The sequence below is a fragment of the Amborella trichopoda genome, chromosome 5, assembly GCF_054954075.1.
Source record: "Amborella trichopoda isolate Santa Cruz 75 chromosome 5, AtrichopodaSantaCruz75HAP2 v2.0, whole genome shotgun sequence".
NCBI lineage: Eukaryota > Viridiplantae > Streptophyta > Magnoliopsida > Amborellales > Amborellaceae > Amborella > Amborella trichopoda.
In genome coordinates, this window is record NC_142340.1 from 14,978,349 (window position 1) to 14,983,911 (window position 5,563).

The window sequence follows — 5,563 nt, forward strand, 5'->3', positions numbered from 1 at the left end:
GCCGCTCGCATCCTTCTTCGTCGCGTGCATCCTTCTTCTTACTGCCGCGCACATTCTTCTTCTTCTTATGGCCGTGTGAGTCCTTCTTCTTACTGCCATGCACGTTCTTCTTCTTCTCTCTTGGAGCTGTTGCGCACTCACTCCGCTGCGCGCCTTCATACTGCCGAGCGCGATACTCTTTCTTTCCCTCCTTCCACCATGCTGGGAAAATCACAGTCCTTACAGACCACGTTGCGATTGGCTCATTCCTTATTTAGGTCAGGTTCTAAATCAGTCAAAAATACCCTATAACAACTTGCCCCACCAAATGTTGCTCTTATAGAGGTGTGAGAAGGACAACATTCAGAATAAAACTTGTCTGAGTTTATCTTTCGAATCCTCACAAAGACAATCTTCTTGTCTTCCCAATCACCGGCACCAACATAACCTTTGGGTAGAGAATCATGTCAAGCTACTTCTCGGAGGGGTGATCGATGTTTCTTTCTAACGACTGAGGGTCCTTCATGGACTTGATCCCAGTTTAGTTACAACTTTTTTATGGGAAGGGCTAGTCTGTTTTTCATTCAGAGTATCTCTTTTCTTTCAAGGAATAATATCTCTTTTCTTTCAAGGAAAGGCAACAACAAACACAAAACGCAAGCGATCTAGAGAAGATCATTATCCAACACGAGTGAGAGCTATAAGTAGAGCACACAACAAATAGAATAAACAGTGTAAGTTAACATATTTTTTTTAAAAAAAAACAATATGCTACAGAATGCATTACATTACTCCCCAACCTGTTCGTTTAGCACTTGCAACGACTATCAATGAATTACAAGAACAAACGATATAAAATGTAGGACTTTATGTACTAGATGTTGTTTTTATTCATAGACATGTTTATGCAGCACTGTCTAAAGGAATATCTAAGAAGGATAATAACATATTTACAAAAAGAAAAAATATTAAATATATCAAGGGCTATTACGAAAAAAATGTTGTTTACAATACATTTTTTTTCGTAAACCTGTAACTTCCATCATTCCCTATTGATATTTATCCTCTATGTACATAGCCAATATAAAATTTATTCAATCATCAAAATTATAGAAAATGGCAGCATCGACTTCGAAAACAGACAAACACGTAAACATCTTATCCTTTTGATTGTCTAAAACTATGGGAGATGAACCATGTCAAATATTTGCTTTGATTCATAACGCTTATTATCACAATGATTATAAAATAAATTTACATACTATTATTTCTTCAATACACTATTATTTCCCAAAACTTTCCAAAATAAATTCCTTTTACATGCAGGAATTAACGATAGCTACCACCAACATAAATGAGCAAGTTGACTTTCAACTTTTTTGATCAACTAACCATGTAAAAAAAACAAAAAAAAATTCATTTGATCAACAAAAATATCTTCCCCACTTACAATGGATAAAATATATACCAATCCAATTATGTTTCCAATGACATGAAATAATAACTACATTCACAAGCCTGGAAGAAGGTAGTAGAGGTCTCACTTTACATGCTAGACATTTAGATCAACTTTGAACACAAATATCAGGAAGCAAACGAAATCTATCTCCAAAAACTTATATTTCTAGACAAACTGGTAAATAAGCTCAACTTACACTTCACATTTATGTTTAGTAACATTTGCTATCTCCCAAAACTTATATTTCTAAACAAACTGTTAAATAAACTCAACTTACACTTCACATTTCTTTTCAGTAAGTAACTTAAAATTTTCTTCTTATAATCAACTCAATTTTACAGGGTGATGATATCATCGCAACCATATCTTTCGTAGAGATGTTGAGATATTCAAATCAAATCTGAAGGAGGAAAGCTTATAATAAATTCATAACCCAAGAATTATTCAGACTCCTCAAAAGTACATGTTGATTGAAAATCCCCTCAAGCTAAACCATATGCTTTGATACAACCTCAACTCTACTTCAAAATTTAGAAGACTTCCTCTCGAAAAGAAGTACAAGTTCAAAGGCTTCAACTCACTTCCTCAATGTTGAAGACTCAACATTACTATTAGTAAATATTTTTATATTATATAACAACCACTCTTCATTTGCATGCATCACGGATGTTTGTTTTTATTTATTTCATGGTTAGAAACATCCTTGGTATCATCATCAATACTGCAGAATATGGAACAGTGCACAAAAATGACAATATTTTGGTAATAACCATTCATATTATGAATAACAAATACAATAACTCATATCTTCATGCTATACTATATCTTTTTGCCATATCGCACCGATTATTTTATCTCTAAAAGGAACTTAAGTATTTTATCAAGGGTGGAGACACATTATAGGTTAGGGTATGGGCAAATTAGTAGATGCAGAAGTTAAAGCAAGTTTGATAAGAAAAACAGTCGTATTTGCATACGTGAACCCCATAACAATAATCATGACAATTAAACACCCTTTAGTTAATATGATCCATATCAACACACTAACTAGTTATAATTTATTATGACAATTCTTCAAGTAAAGTGAACCCCAATAACAAAGGTAGTTTAAAAATTCCTTGATCCAAATTTCCAAACATTCGCTTCATGGTATACACAAGAACTTATTCATAATATCCTACACATTAAATAGTTGCATCCTTAATTTTTCTTCTATTATGTTCATCTAATGGTGAATTTGTACAATCTCAAGCTATGCTTGAAACACTGCCTTCAATAACCCCAATCTCAGGTACTGACAGAAGCTGAATAGTTATCTTTTAAAGCTATCCAGCAAATCGCTTTAGGATATTTGAGACAGGTTACATAGTATATTTTCTCATGAAGTAACGTCTTCCATCTTTTAAGTAGTCTTACTAAAGAAACATTCTTTCCTCCATATCATTGTTTTTTGAAGAGTGGATCCAAATTTGTCAATATAAATGGAACAATAATTGCAATAGAAAAAACAAAACTCAAGATATGTAGGTTGTAGATGGTGCTCAAAAGTTGTCCCCGATTCCACAACAAAAGCATTTCAATGCACTTCATGCCAATTCTTTAATGAATGCCCAAGAAAAAGGCAATTATGAAAATGAGTTTGCACAAAAATAAATAAATAATTCAAATCACCATTGCTCACAACATATATTACATTTATATTAGGTTTATTGTAGAAGTCACTATTCAAGACCAACATAATTCATTTCTAAGAGTAGTAATGTTTGATAGACATGTAGAGCAATTGACATGAATCACTGTTGATAACATCTCCAACAATGAAATGAAGGTACATCTATTATTCCACTTCAACTCTATTATTTACTTCAATTTTTTTTACTACAACTATTTTTCATTAAGAGGCAAAAGAAAAAGAGGGTACCTCAACTCTTCTGGCAAGATTCAAGAATCAAGACATATATTGCATCATCAAACTCTCCCTTCCAAACAACCGAAGAAAATCTGAACCTGATAGGTTGGTTGTTTGATTACTTTCCGAACATAATGAATTGCAAACAACCAACCAACCTGTACAACAAGAATAGAACTCCGAATCAGGTCTAAGCCAGGGAAGTACAAGTTGCCCATACCATCCCTGCTAATCCATGTACATATGATACATTTTGGACAATATTATCTTTTGGCGTCAACAAATAGATTCAGGCCATCTGTGAATATGCTTGTTTAGGAGGTGAATATGTAAATATTGTAATTGACAAGCCACGTATGTTTAACAGAAAGCATCACCACTATCATCAGGTAAGTCAATATCATAGTGTTTGTTTTTATTTGATTATTACTTTCATCTTAATATCTTCATACTTCTTTATCTCTTAGGCATCATTTTTTAACCTTTTTTGTCTACACTTAAAAACAAATATATTAGTACAATTTTCACATAGTTATTTTCATGAAATCATTTCTAAGTATTTCGGCACATTGAAAAATGCTTGTGTGTACAAGTTGAATATCTAGCATCATATATTTGATGAAATCTTCCCTTTATGTAGTTTTGGTTAATCTTTGATGAATTTTATTATTTTAGACAATGCACACTCATCTTTTAGAGAAGGGTGCGGTTTGTATAGAGCTGGGGCTCTAAACAATCAAAGTGAAGCACACCTTCAAATGGGGTTGAGAAATGTGGTTTCAATATTGGAAATCTTATTGATAGCCTTAAAAATATTTTCATATTTAATTATAAAATTTAAAGCTTAAAAAACAATGTAGATTGAGCAGATCTACGAAAACTTGAAAATATTGAAACCTGACAGTCTAAAAACGCGTTATAAGATGCACTATTTCCAAAACTTGAACTCGTTTTTTTTTCTCATGTCCATGCATTTTGATATTGAGATGATCAATCGGGAGGATATTTGGGCATCAAAACAATCTTCTAGTAAAAGTTTTGTAGTGGGCTCTAATTTGATTGTTTAAGCCTTAACACTATATAAACTTTTTCCTTTAGAGAAATAAGATGGAACAAAAAAAAAAAAATTCAACTTGCCTAGTGCTTTTTCACCTTAAAGTTTTTAACCGAAAATAATCTAATGAATATAAAGAAGAACAATGTTCACTGTCATTAAACAAGTTTTTTTATAAGGAAACTGTCTCTCTCTCTCTCACACACACACGCATATAGACACACACATCTTTGTAGGCTTGCTAAAGCAGTTTGCCCAGCAATCTATATATTTCTCAACAACTATTAAAATTTTGTGATTGTGTTCATTATCTACCTGTGAACGTGGAAAGTACACTCAAAGTTGTTTAGGCAGCATATGTTCTACAATACGAATTTGGAAAATGAAGTTTGTTATGCTTTAGCAATTGTAGTTATTTCATTTCAATTTTGCCAAATATATGATGTGAAATAATATTTTCATATTGGGGTATGGGTGTATAAATATCATGCTAGAACATGCATGTAACAAATGGAATTTGTACATACTGGACCTTCAAATAAGCCGTGAGCTTGGTTATTACGAAAACTAGCCTTTGTGAACACTACTTGAATACTTCCACCTGCAACACAATATTCATTTTGAATCTGAACCTTATAGGAATTGTCGCTTACATACTTGATGAAGGTGGCTATGAAAACGGCAGAATGATGGAATATTTATAAGTATTTAGGTCCATCTTAGATTAAGAAGCTTCAGTTGTATAAGGTATAAGTTTTGCCTTTTGAAAGTTTGGCTTGACATTCAACTATCAAGAAGCAGTAAATTTTTGTTGAAATCAATAATTGACTATTTTGTAATTCATCAGCCACTATAATGAGATTTGCTCAATTTGCTTTGTTGCTGGTTTGCACTTTAGGTTTGGCGGTTATGATGAATACCTAAGACCGCCAGCTGTGACATTTGGGGTTGTTTTTACTTTGCCTACCTATGAGACTTAGATTCTTACATTAAATTTATGAGTCTTGTAGCTTCGCTCTTTTTGCTGCAGATTCAACGAGTTTTGAAGAAACAGTTGAGATGGAAGAATGACGAGAGGCAATGAAAGAGGGGATGATGGCCATTGAAAGATTCAAACATGGGAGTTACCATATTTGCCTCAAGGGAAAAATATGATTGGGCT

General features: G+C 32.9%; 1 long non-coding RNA gene across 1 annotated transcript; it reads right to left on the reverse strand.

The window, feature by feature from the left end:
• Positions 1-707: 707 nt before the first annotated feature.
• LOC148781979 (uncharacterized) lies at positions 708-5,002 on the reverse strand. The gene is made up of 2 exons (XR_016056053.1): positions 4,934-5,002; positions 708-3,505 (listed from the first exon to the last, which is right to left on the reverse strand). It is a non-coding gene; the product is annotated as an uncharacterized LOC148781979 (long non-coding RNA).
• Positions 5,003-5,563: the final 561 nt, after the last annotated feature.